This window comes from Nanorana parkeri, unplaced genomic scaffold (assembly GCF_000935625.1).
Source record: "Nanorana parkeri isolate BGI_ZX_2015 unplaced genomic scaffold, ASM93562v1 scaffold1070, whole genome shotgun sequence".
Lineage (NCBI taxonomy): Eukaryota > Metazoa > Chordata > Amphibia > Anura > Dicroglossidae > Nanorana > Nanorana parkeri.
Genome location: NW_017307338.1, coordinates 351,014 through 365,215, shown reverse-complemented (window position 1 = coordinate 365,215; position 14,202 = coordinate 351,014). Strand labels below are relative to the sequence as shown.

At 40.6% G+C, this 14,202-nt stretch overlaps 1 protein-coding gene across 2 annotated transcripts in view; it reads left to right on the top strand.

Annotated features, from left to right (window-relative positions):
- Positions 1-213: 213 nt before the first annotated feature.
- The window catches only part of GRIK4 (glutamate ionotropic receptor kainate type subunit 4), a 102,934-nt gene continuing 88,945 nt past the window's right edge, over positions 214-14,202 (top strand). For both annotated transcript variants that reach the window (XM_018567595.1, XM_018567594.1), the window contains exon 1: positions 214-336. The gene's annotated coding sequence lies outside the window, so the exon portion shown is untranslated. The remainder of the gene's footprint in view (positions 337-14,202) is intronic.

The window sequence follows — 14,202 nt, the reverse complement described above, 5'->3', positions numbered from 1 at the left end:
TAACGCTAGCTTATGAGCATTGGAACAATGTCTGGCAATATCCATTCCTACACATACTGTATTTAACACATGGGTCTAGGGGGCTATTTATAACAAAAATGCTATTTTAATTAATTACATAGTTCACTTTGTATTTATATGGTTTTGCATAAGTAATATTTAATTTGCTAGATTTTGGGCTAAGACTTGTTTTACAATTTCTCTTACAGTAGCTGAAATTGCAGCGTTAAAGTGGTGTTCTCCCTGGAGACTTTGTGACATAGGGTGGAGAATGATTTGGTGCTAGATGTGAGCTTAACAGTTTCAGCTCCTTCCACATTGGAGGTGATTTTGGGGGTAAGTAAGAAGTTTATGCATGTTTTTTCAATAGAAAAGAAATAAAAGCAAATGTAAAACACAAATAAATCCTCTGATTGAGTACTATATCAGCTAAGCTGCTGTGCTGATTATATTACAGTATCTATAAAAATAATATATGATTAATATGTATGTGTGTACATCTACATGTATATATGTTTATAAATATGCACTGCATTGAATGGAATCAATAACATACACTTGGCCAATGTTGTCCACCTATTAATGTCTAAAGAACTTACCACACCTATATCTTTCTCACAATATAACACATAATAAACCTACAAACCAAATACGAAAATGTTAAACCAGTGCATTTAAAAGCATTTGCTCAATCCATGTGTAAACCATCATCACAGTCTATAAATTCTTCTGCAAAATTTGTGCTTCATCGTGGCCAAACACATACACGAATGTGAAAATTAAAAAAAAGATATATGTATGTATAATTCCAAGAAAAAGTAGAATCTTCTGTGCTCAAAAAAAAAAAAGAATCCCTAGTGTGAATCACCATTGGTGTTCCCCCTTAGGAATGGTCACTCACCAGATCTTATTTTGACCACTTATCATGAAGTCTGGTCTAATATGCATTTATGAAATGCTCCATGGTGCCCTTTTCCAGGATCCCCTCGCTGCCCAGTACCCTTCACAGAAGTTATATTCGTTATAACAGATAAAAGAAGTGTGCATAGCATAAAACCATACAACTATTTAATGTCTCTTCTGGTTCTTTTTTCTTCACAAGTCTCTTCTGGTTCTTCTTAAAGCTTTATCCCAGCTCTGTCAAAGCAACCAATCTTGCAGTTATACAATGATTCAGGAGAATAAAGCTGTCCCTTAACATAACCTCATAAAGCTATTCGGTTCTCCTGAACCGAAGGGGTCCTGGTGCCGAAGCTAGCCGAAGCTACGGCCAGATCCTTCGGCAGCTTTGTGAATAGACCCCTAAGTCTTAGGGCTCATGCACACAGGTGTATTGCAGAGCAGATATAGGCAAATTTTCTTACAGGATAAAATACGTCTGAATATGCAGGGCAGTGGGAGCCACAGCTGCTGTGGTTTTCTTTCCATAACAATGTATGCACAGAAAACCCCGCACAATCTTAGTTTGCAAGCACACAGGGGTAAGTTTCCGAACACAAAACTTCCGTGTTGAGAAACTTACCCCATGCATTTGCAAACGCTGGTTGCAGGAGTTGCCAGCATACACCAAAGTACAGGGTTTTCTGTCCAAACAGTTGTCTAACTGCAGCAGCTGTGACTCCCGGGCATCTCAAATTCAGCCATATTTTACGCTGTATGAAAATACACCTGTATTTGCTCTGCAATATGTCTGTGTGCATGAGTCCTTAGGCTGTTCAGCACTGTAGAGGGCCTGGCTATTGTATCTGATATCTGAACAGTGACTTCAGCTGATTGTCATTGCTGTTGCAGTCGCTGTTCAGCCCAGAATTTTTGGACCTCCTCCTTCACCAAAAGTCGACTGAAAAATTGACTTCGAACAGGAAAAGGGGGGGCCAATGTATGACTACCTTTAAAGCAGGACTCCAGCCCAAAAAAAAATTAGTAATCAATTAAAAGATAAAATAACAAAAACAGTTTTTGCTGCAATAACTACCTTCAATACAGAGATTACCCTCGCAGTACTTTGTTCTGCATAGTCTACAGGACTGCAAGAGGCTGATACAGAGTCAGATTCAGGTACTTAAACTACTTGCATTTAAAAAATAAATTTAATGATATATTAATAATTACATAGCTGCATTCTTTGTGTTTTATATTCAGTATCTGCCCCAAGTTCAGATTTAACCTAATAATTATCACGGGAAAAAGGATTGTCATGACAGTCTTTGTATAAATTGCCTTACTGTCAATGATCTCAGGCCTTTTTGATGGAGGAAAACGAGGCCTGCTGAGATTTTCACTCTGTCAGCCGCACTCTTATACCTAGACAATTGTGGTACCCCAGGTTGAAGACTGGATGGCTGAAGTTGGTTATCTCATGTGGATGGAAGAAAAATCAGCTAGATGGAAGTATAGATATCTGATATTTATAGATACATGAAGCACCTGGATATAATTCTTGGGGAGAACCAATAGAAATATCAATATCTAGATATTGAACATATCTAGATAAACAAAAAATAAGTATGGGTCATAGTGCTCTGAAGGAAGGGCTTGGACATATACGCCCGATCTAGGTGTCTGTTTCTTTGCCTGCCTGGGAGGTTTTTTCCCATGGTCTATTAGTCTTTTGTCTACTGGAGTTGGGGTGAGTAAATGATGGGCTGATGCCAGGATATTAGATACGGTATATGGGAGGATGGATGAGACAGGCTGTAGTCATTGTAAATAATTTGAGGTGAGGTGAGTGGGTATACTCAGTGAGGTTTATGATTGGGTTTCTATATATTTTGGATGTTAATATCGTATACCGCCTATGGATGTTGTAATGAGATAGAGCAGAGCTTATGAAGATGTGTTGACCTTAATACTGATTTCTGGAAATTGCCCTTCTCCTTAAGTATGACCTGACATTGTATAGAGTGTTGTAAATTGATATGTGAATCTTTTTGTATGTTTATTAAATTAATAAGAACTGATTTAACCAAAGAGAAAAAAGACAGTCATTGTATAATCACACCAGTAACACTGAAATTATGCTGTAAAATCAGCATACAGTGCACCAAAGCCTCTGTGCCCAAAACGCCAGGGAGCCAAATTACTGTGTAAAAAACAACTAATCCAGTTTCCCACTGTTGCACAAAGACTAGTTTGTGTTTTACTTGTTGTAGACAACAGCTACTTAGTAGCTAAATTCATTGCCCGCAGATATGATGCAACATTAGGATTTCATGGTGCCAGGCATGGCTATTAACTTGTTATACCCAGTGATAATAACATTAGCAATACTGTAACTGAGCCTCTGTAAGAGATAAATCGTTTCTGGGAGCAGACAACCCCTAGAGTATTTTGGAAGAAACTCAATTCACAAGTTAAAAGATTATGAGAACAGTTCAGATCATGTGATGCTAGAATTCTACATTTGCTGTTTGTAGGAAAGCTGTATTCCCAAACTGCAGTTTTAAAAAGTATTTTTTACATTTAACCACACTTTGTTCATATGCGGTTCTCTCCACAGACAAAAAATACTGTTTTGTTTTTTAAATGTATCATTGCTGTTATATATAAAAGATATGTGTATGTCTGACTTCAACATTACAGGCAACAAAGCCAAATGCAGATTTTTCAAGCATCTAAAACATTTATGCATTAAAGGCAAGCTACAGTCAGTATTTCTATTAGAGCTGCAACTAACGATTTTTTTCATAATTAATCAGTTGGCCGATTTTTTTTCCGATTAATCAGATAAAAAAAATAAAAAATGGCTGGGAACAATAGCTAGCCTGCTATTGGCTATTTTAAATTGCAATAGCCAATAGCAGGCTGGCTTTTGCACCCACCCACTGCCTGTTGTCAATCAGCAGAGGAGGGAACTGAAGGAGAAAGTTCTCCTTCAGGTCCTCCTCTGCTGATTGACAGCAGCCAGTGGGAAGGTGCAATAGCCAGTCTGCTATTGGCTACTGCAATTTAAAATAGTCAATATCACGCTGGCTATTGTTCCCTGCCAATGGATGGGAGCGAGCCATAAGTGGGAACGAGCAGCAGGGACACAGGAATGAGCAGCAGGGACATGGGGAGGAGCACCAGGGACTCAGGGAGAAGCAGAGGGCACAGGTGTAGGAGCAGCGGGGATGACCAGCGGAAAAACACCGGGGAGCAGCAGGGACATGGAGAAGAACAGCGGAGGCACCAGGACTGCAAAGGGGGAATGCAGAGGCACAGCGGTCTCTCCTCCCTGCTATAAAACAGAATGTCACCAGCACACCAAACAATTTGGTCAAGTGTTCATCCTTTATTGACGCATATTGTCACATTGAAGCACAACGTTTTGGGGCCAAGCAGGGTCTCCTTCATCAGACACAGTGTGACACAGGTGCAGTAATACACATACAATATATAGACATACAATTAACCTAATGACCCAATGAAAAACAGAGATCTGCCCCCAACTTCCTATGACGTTAGTATGACGTCACATTCCAGCCATATAATTCAAATAATAAACATAAACAATCATGAAAGGTAACCGTGTTTCAACTATCAAAATAAACAGACTGGTGTACCTGCTTGTGCAGCTCAAGAGATGTGCATGATCTACTATCCTGTTCTCCTCCCCACTGGGTGCTGGCTGCAGACACAGACCACAGCATGCAGGGGTCCCAGCGGGGAATAGCATAGTAGAGCAGCAGCAGCAGGGGTGGGTGAGTGGGTTTTGGAGCTCTCCTCACCGCTGAGCAATGGCTGCAGGGGTCTGTGTCCACCCCATCCCCGCTGGGAGCAGTGGAGATCTGAGGGAACACAGAGCCCATGAAACAACTAATTGAACAATCAACTAATCGATAATGAGAATCGTTGATCAATGAGTTGTTGCAGCTCTAATTTTTATAATTTTCTTTTACAGTATATGTGTTTGTTTTAACTTTTTGCAGTGAACACTAAGCTGTACCATAACAGATTCATGTATATAATGTTTGTTGTAATTGTTAGCTAGAGGTATGACAGAAACCATCCTACTTCTGTTAGATATTGAATATTCAGATTTTTAGGCATGCCTCCTGTGCCTTGACTGTCTCTCAATACCAAGCACAGAAAACACAACACAATAAAATATTATAGACGCCAGAGACCTTTGCAGCACAAATGGCTGTAAATCTAAGATGGAGTCCCACTGCCTTTCATTGGAGTAACATATTGGAGGTTATTCACTAAGCTCCCGACGGATTAATCCGAACATTTTGCTAATCCCTCGGCTCACTTTGGCTGCATGAATTCTTCGGTTCAGCCGAACTGCAGGGCTGCTGTACGGGCTATTCACTATAGCCCGTACAGCAACCGAAGCACACAGCTGAACCGAACGCACAGCCGAAGTGGGGAAAACGGTCTGCTGAAGCAGACCATTTTATATGATAGTTGTATAAAAAAAAAAAAAAAACAGCGTGGGGTCCCCCTCCCAAATCATACCAGACCCTATAGGTCTAGTAGAAATGTTAGGAGGGACCCCCCCAAGTAAAGAAAAATGCATGATGTTCCTCCCAGAAGTCATACCAGACCCTTTAAGAGAAAGTGAGGACAAGGAACAGCAAAGGAGAGAAGAGGGCACACAGGGAATCCACAGGGGGAACGCAAGAAAACCAGGAAGCAGGGGGATCCAGGAAAACACAAAGAAACTAGGAATCATGGAGGGTATGACAGGAGAGAACAAACTAATTGACCAAGCCCAGAGCAACAAGTGAGAAGTACAAAGATTGGCTGCAGTCCTGTGAATCACCATAGGCTGACAGCTAAGCCCCTGGAACAGAGGGAAAAATCAGACATGGAGGCTGGAGACAAGGGAAAATCCAGCATGGATACCAGAGCATTGTGACAACACACTGTAGTAGGTAATTGCATATTGTAAATTCAAAAGGAGAAGGGTGGAATGTAAGCAGGAGCACAGAAAGAAGAACATTTAAGAGATAAATAGATGGTGTAATGATAAAGCCCCAGTTTTTAAATATGCCACCAAACACTGAGAATCTGGCTGGTATAATATAGGGTTGCAGCTATAACAAGTTCAACTCTTCTGGGAAGGCGTCCACACGGTTTTGGAGTGTGTCTATGGGAATGTTTGACCATTCTTTCAGACGCGCATTTGTGAGGTCAGGTTGGACAGGAAGGCCTGGCTCGCAGTCTCCGGTCTAATTCATCCCAAAGGTCTTCTATCCGGTTGAGGTCAGGCCAGTCAAGTTCCTCCACCCCAAACTCGCTCATCCATGTCTCTATGGACCTTGCTTTGTGCACTGGCGCGCAGCCATGTTGGAACAGGAAGGGGCCATCCCCAAACTGTTCCCAAAAAGTTGGGAGCAAAAGTTGGGAGCATGAAATTGTCCAAAATGTCTTGGTATGCTGATGCCATAAGAGTTCCCTTCACTGGAACTAAGGGGCCAAGCCCAACCACTGAAAAACAATCCCACACCATAATCCCCCCTTCACCAAATTTTACGCTTGGCACAATGCAGCCAAGTACCTGGCAACCGCCAAATCCAGACACGTCCATCGGATTTCCAGACTTCTCGTTTAACCAAACCAGAAGCAACTTTTCTACATTTACCAGAGCACGTGGCCGTTGCTTTGATATTCTTGTGACTCCTTTTGCTGCATCTATTTCTTCTTTAATATTGTGCAAATGGTCGACGTAGACTTCTTCTAAAATCATGCCATTTCGGTCACTCGTATACCTCGTTCGTACTTCTCAATGATTTCCTTCTTAACTGCCACCATAATCATCTCCTTCTTCTTACCGCCTTTCTTTTCAGCCTTTTCCTGAATGGGGGCCATTGTATACACTCGCACTGATGTTGACTACAGTTGACTGAAATGATCACCCACAATCCCTGTGATCGATGTCACGTACTGCTCATAATGCAAGACATTGCTCGTATATCAAGGCAAAATTTTTCAGAAATGTTTGCTCGTCTAGTGGAACACTCGCAAGCCAAGCTACTTGTACACCAAGGTATTACTGTACACAGTATATACCATGCATGAGACAGGGAAACCTAGGAACTTTTCAGGCAGGTTTGTCCTACACTTTTTTTCAGCAAGGCAGCAAACAAACACGGTTAAATGTAGGAGGGCTTTGTACAGCAAGTCCATGGCATAAAATAAACAAAACATCTGCTTATCTGAGCCACTAAATAAGCTTGTGTAAATTTTTTACTAACAGGGTGCACCCTAATGGGTTCTTCAAATCAAAACAGGCAACAGGGCTGCCGGGGCTAAAATGACAAAGTGATGAATGTGATATATTTGTTGCCCAGAACACATATTCCTCTGTTGGGCCTGGAGTTCAGAATGATTTAAGAGATTGGGTGGTTTTGCAGCCTGGCCACCCAGGTCCACAAGTCCACCTAGCTAATTTTAGAAGGAAGCGGCTGTGCTAAGGACTTTTCAAAACTCTGTGGATGGAGTGTTTTTTTGTATTAGAGCAGAGGATTCACCTATCTGACTGAGTTGTTATGGGTGAGGAAAAACCCACTGTATGGATTTTGATGCATTTGTTGAAGTAAACAGGTCTTCGTTTTTGTTTTTGTTGAAGTTAAGTTTTCTTAATTTGGTACAAAAAACTATTGTGGGACCAGTCATGTTGTCACGTACCGTCACAATATATGTGTGTGTATTTTTGTGCATTTGCCAGTATAATATAACAAAAACAGAGCAGATTTTTTTTGTACCAGCTAAAAAATAAAAGCTTTATATGTATTTTAAAAATATACAAACATTAGGTATGCAAATTAGTCACAGAGTATTAGTAAAGTGACCTGATGCTGCTAAATTTGGCCTGGGCATTTAGGCGTCAATGACCTCTGGTCATAAAAGGGTAATGTTTGTCCTATCGTTTTGGACACTAATTAAAAATGTTATTGAACTTCTATATTTACTATCAAACAAAAATGGGGTAAATTACATTATACATGTTATCCTAATGATGGGTTTTACTATAGTTCCAAGTAAGGCAAAGTACAATTTTAGGTTAACAGTATAGAAACTGGCCACATCTCAGTGAGCACTGAATGTGTGACTATTGCTCCTGCAAGTTAACTCCAATGAAATCCCCACTGTGTTGCTGATAAACTATACCACGCTTGCTGAGTTTTTCCCATTAAGCATGATCAATTACTGGAAGTTATAAGCTTCAAGCCATGTATCAGCTGGGAACTGCCCACGGTTCTGTAATTCTGTAATTTTAAAGCAGCTGGCACAGGTCAAAGCAAAAGGAAAAGAATCAGGAGAAAAGACACTGGAGATTTGTAGTACACAAACAGAATGTCACCTGTTACACCACAGTGAGCATCCTTTTTGCTCAAGTTTAGGGCACTGCATTGTTTGGCTCCATTAGTTGTTTTACGTGCTCAGCAGACCAGGAGGTCAGATCTTGGAACCCCAGTTTATTTACACGTATCTTCTCTAGGTAGTGACTCACTTGTAACTGCTCTGGCGGCATTTTTCAAGTGGGAGGGAGTGACATATTTTGTATGTTTACTTTGCATAGCTTCTTGGGGATATTTATGCACTCATAGGAAGTGCTAAAAGAGGGAGGGATAATGTTTTTTCGTTTTTTCACCTATATGTAACCTGTTTTGTTTTTTTAATGATTTTTTTTTTATTACAGCAAAAGATCCTTTCAAATATCATACAACAAAACCTTAGAAAAAAACACCCAATTGCAGTATCTATCTTTAAAACTCCCCCTATGGGCAAGAATATATGAAAGAGAAAAAAAATACTGTTTTTCCATTGCCTGGTCTTCTTGGGCATTAGTGATGTAATCTGTAAACAAACATTGCGTCCTGGGAAGAGTACCTCAGCAGTGCATTGTTGGGAAATCTCATCTGTGATCACAAAATCTTAGGGTCAGCATTTTTCTCCCCTGAGATGATGTGCATGGTCACATGTCCTAGTCACATGTGCCAGAATTCCAGGAAGTAAAGGGAGATATAGTAATCCGCCCTTAGTAAAAATAGCCACTGTGAGCAGAATGGGGAGGAAAAGAGAAATAAGATTTGCAAAGAATAAAAAGCCAGCAATTATCTATAAGTATCTGTTTGTAGATTGTCATTACTAAACATTTCTAAAGGTGTCTGTGTTGTCATTTCAAAGATATAGGTAAAGATACGCTCTAAATATTTAAGTGTTTGACATATTTAAAGCATTTTATATGGGTAGATCACATGGGTCAGTGGGAATCTTTTTCAGCATCCCCATACATCTCTAAATTGACAGCGTCCTATACATACAGTAATAAAAAAAAAGAAGCTAAAAGAAAAGCACATACATATAGAAATTGTGTGCTTATTTTAAGTCATCACTGGTGATACTCTAATTAGGGCATTGCTTGCATTCTACAGACAATGTATGGGTACCCTTAGATGAGGTTAAACCCGACAGAGCAAGTCGGATGTCAGGTAAGAAACATATGCTAGAAAAAATGGAATTAACTTAATGCCAAGCTTAAAATGGGTTATCTTTTACAAATGGCATGTCATTCACTTGGAGCTCTGTTTCTATGGATTTTTCTGAAAATTAGAATTTGTTACAAGGTAACAGATTGTTTCTGCCAATATTCTGTGTGTTGATTAAACTTTTTTTAAAAGACTCCGCAGGCTGTGTCTCATTACAGTGTCTCGTGCCAGTAAGAGGCTTTGTTCACGGCTAGTAAATGAACATAACCCTGGTCCTGTCACTTGGAGTCTATAAATTGCTCCAAAATAAACTGCGACATGGCAAATGCTAGTTAAATGCTATTGACATTGGTTCAGTAGCATTTAGTTCTTTTGTCATGTGCAGAACAAAAGTGTCTGCCTTACCTATTACTGTTTGTTCTTCAGGTTTTAAATAATGGAATGAAAATAAATGAAGTTATTTATGCATTTTGTAATACTATTTTATAATGATAAACATTTTCCTAGAAAGACAATTTTGCTAATAATTTTAGTGTGGCACCCACTGCCTCTAAGAGACAGGAATCTCTTTGTAGCTCATGAACCCTAACCATGGTGAGTGAGCAGGCTGTAATCAACTTAAAGTAAATGTCAGGGCAAAATAGAAATAATAAACAGACGCAGTACATCTCTGCAATGCAGGCATGTTTTCTTATACTAAGGCCTTGTTCAGACCAGACACAGTGCGTTCCGGCCCGATTCTGGCCAGAATGCACTGCATCGCATTGCGGCTGGCTCACTATGTTGTGGGGCAGGAGGGCTAGACGCCCCTCACAGCCTGGTCGTTGGTTAGTTGTGCTCTATTTAAGCACCACCTGCCCAGGCCTCTGGGCTTGTTATAGTTCCAGCCTCGTCTTGTCTTGCTCTGTCTACACAAGCCTGTATCCTGATCCTGAATCCCAGTCCTGCCTTGATCTTGAAACCTAGTCTTGTGTCTTGCCTTGGATCTTTAATCCTATACCTGTCTTGTTTCTGGTACCCTGTACTTATCTTGTATTAGTTCCTGTCTTGTATTTGTTTCCTGATCCTGTCTTGTATCTTGCTTTCTGTTGGTCTTGCACCTTGACATTAGTCAGTACTTCTCCTTGTTCCTGGCAGCTAGTCTGTGGCATCACCTGATCAGAGCAAATAGTTTAAGTCCTGGGGGCATCTAAGTACTGGTAGGCGTGTTTGCCTTATGGGAACGGCGGCTGCTAAAGGTGAAACAACTAATCACTATTTGCTCTGACAGCGTGCGTCCACAGCCGGTCCTGACAAATATAATAATCATTCTTTTGGTAAAATATAAAAAGTTGCAGTTGTGTTTGATAGATACCAAACATATCAAGCCATACCATTGCATGCACCTGTGAAACAGTAAAAAAAAACATTGGTACCCAAACTTTTCCATAGGCAACACAAAATTCTTACAGGTCATCTGCTTAGAGTTAACCATGAATAATGGCCCTAGAATTATTATGTTCACTCTAACATGTGTTATTCTTGCGTTCACTCTAACATATGTTGCATAATCGTCGCCTTCATATGTAGGTGCACCTGACGCATACTTTTGTGTCATGTGTGTGGGGGCAAGATTGTGGGGTTTTTTTCAAGAAATTTCTATTAAGGTTTTTAGGTTTATAAAACACAAAACATACCAGTAACATATGATATACACAGAAAAGAACACCTGCACGCGGATCCAAAACAAGGTCTGTAGGTTAACCAGGAGTGTATAAAACATAAGCAAACATACATATGGTAACAGTGGTTATATGTAATCAAGTCCAAATAAACCTGGTGGCATAGTTGTTATGGGTAAATTAACATAAAGGAGGGGACTACACTTAAAGGCCAGCACATAAGAGGGGGAAGGGCAGGAAAGACTACAACGCTTTACCCATAACCCTTACCTGTCAGCGACGCTCATCCCCGCCGCTGGTCCAGAAGTGATCCTCCGTTCCCCGTACTTCCTGGTTGCTGGGAGAGGATACTGATTGCAGAGGAGCCATAGGCTCCTTCTGCCATCAATCAAAGTGTTAGTCAGAGAGAAGGGGAGTGGCCTGTCACAGGGCTGTGTCTGTATATGGACAGCCAATGGTGGCACCCATGCAGGGGCGGGGGGAAGAGTGATGCGGGGACCACTTGAAAACGAGGAATTTAAAACTTTTAACGAAAAAGAACAACAGCCTCAAGCAAAGGTGGGTCTCCTTATAGCGAATATTTAAAAAAAAGCAAAGTTTAATATCGCTTTAACTTTGTTTCTATTATATAACACTGGTAGGGTGAAAGGGACTCTTTATTAAGGAATCTAAAACAATGGTCAAATCACGCTTACAACCAGAGGATGAGAAGTCCATCTGTAGTTTGTGAGCACTGACAGCGCTAACACCTGTACCTTCAGTGAGCTTAATGCCAGCCCCTTATCATGGCCTGCCTATAGAAACTCAAGGATATGAGCTGGATCTCAACAAGTGGCATCCCAGCACCTCTTGGACAAAAATTTCAAGAATTGCCTCCCCAATCTTGCAGTAGTTACTGTTACTCAAACTTTTTCTGGCTTTTAGAAGGTTGGATAACACCACTTGAGAGCGGCCTAGACTTAGCAGCCTTTCAATTTTATTTCCACACCATGAGATCCTCATTTTTAAGGTGGCGAAGGGGGTTCTTCACAGTAAGATCAGTTAGGGTCTGGAACTCACTGCCACAGGCGGTGATTTCAGCAAATAATGTGGAATTGTTCAAGAAACTTTTGGACGATTTCTTAAGGGACCGTAATATACAGGGGTACAGGTACTCCTAGAATGAGATCCTAATAGGTTGGACTTGATGGACTAATGTCTTTATTCAACCTCAAATACTATGTAACTATGTATGAGATGTACTGTAACTTATCTGTACACAGATCAAGAGTCTGGCTCTGTGATAACAGGTCTGGGACCAGAGGGAAACAAATTGGTTTCTCTGTTGCTAGGGTTTTAACAGAGTAACCATGGCCTTCTGCCCCATAATGGTATAATTCAAATTACTAAAACTGTGTTTGTGCAGGAACCAAGTTAGATTAACTGGACGGAATTTTTAGCTCAGCCTGAAGTCCCTGGGGTGGTGCCGGAAATCCACCTCCTCCACTAAAGGATAACGGACTATGAAGTGAGAACCTTTTGAATGCCAAGGTGTTGCTGACAGGTTCACCTCCGGAGTCCCCCGCATACAGGAAATGAATGAGCTGGTCCCCAAGATGGTTCTTAGCCCATGGGATATATGCTGCCTTCAGTTTAGAATATTCTGCTGAGCCCAAACCATGAATAGATATACTTCCTTTATTAGAGTTCAACTCTTCACTCCACCTTAGCACTAGATATATGGTACAGCTGTCCTGTTGTCTATCTGAAGGAGTACATTCTTCCCTTGGAGACAAGGGGATAGTGAGGGGAACTCTAAGGATGCAGCTTTGTGTTTCAATACGCTGGACACCTCCTGGTATTGAACATCCACTTTCTCTGGGTTCTTAAAAGTGTGCTCTGTACCCTTCCGGCTGACATTGATGGTAACTCTGTTCGAGCAAGTGACAATTAACTCTTTATAGAGGCTCAAATGTAAAATGCATACAAATGCTCTGTGAATGATGTTAACTGTGCCACTGATCCAGGGCTTTGATATGCTAGTACACTCACATAACCACCAGTATTGTGGCTGATAAAGTTATCAGCAGACTGAGGCAAACTGGATGCTAAGACATAGGGGAGTTATTCACTAAAGAGCCAAGAAATTTAGCCTTTAGGCAAAGGCCTGCCATACGCGTTATTTACAATAGCCCATACAGCATCTGAAGTAAACAGCCGATCCCCCCCCCCCCCAAGTCATACCAGACCCTTTAGGTCTGTTAGGAATGTTAGTGGGGACCCCAATGTGAAAAAAAGCATGGGGTTCCCCTACAAATTAATACCAGACCCCATAGTTCTGGTAGGAATTTTAAGGGATACCCCAAACCCAAAAATAGGGAAAAAAACATTAGGGCCCCCCTAAAATTCCACACCAGACCCTTAATCCGAGTAATGGCCTGGCAGGGCCAATTGATACTTCTCCTATGAAATCCTCAACCAGCTCTTAAAAGGCTGGATGTATTTGTTCTGGGTTGATATTATTTCTTATAGCAGTTTCAATATTCACTGTCCAAACGAAGATTGCCTTTGTCACTGCAGTTAAGGTAATTGCTGGCCTACACATTCCTCCTGCTGATGTGTAAACCTACTTTAACTCTAGATCAATCTTGCCATCTACTGGAGCCTTAAAAATAACTGCATCCCCATGGACAGGGTTATATTGCTTGCCAATCTAATGAGAGATGTGTTCACTAGTGGTGAGTAGACAAGGAAATGGGCTTCACTTTCTCTAAGAAGATATCAATTTGAAACATGGCTGTTAAGAGATAGCTTATTTTCACTTTTATTCTATTTCTCCAGTATGACACCTTTAATTTCCTCTATGAAAGGAAAGTAGTGCTTTCTTTTTTTCAAATGTGGATAAGCATAGTGTTTCTCTCTAAAGTAAATGAAAGTTATTTTTCTAAAGGTGGTAGAGGTGGCCTATTTTGCTGGGTTATCTCAAAGGCCTTTTTCACATTTCAATAATAGAACAAATATTGGTGCATTTTAAATCAATGGACTACTGTGCAAAACCACGTGGCTAAAAGCTTGACAATAGAGCAAAATTATAGATTTCATACATTGTTCCATACAACAATTTATTATATATATATATA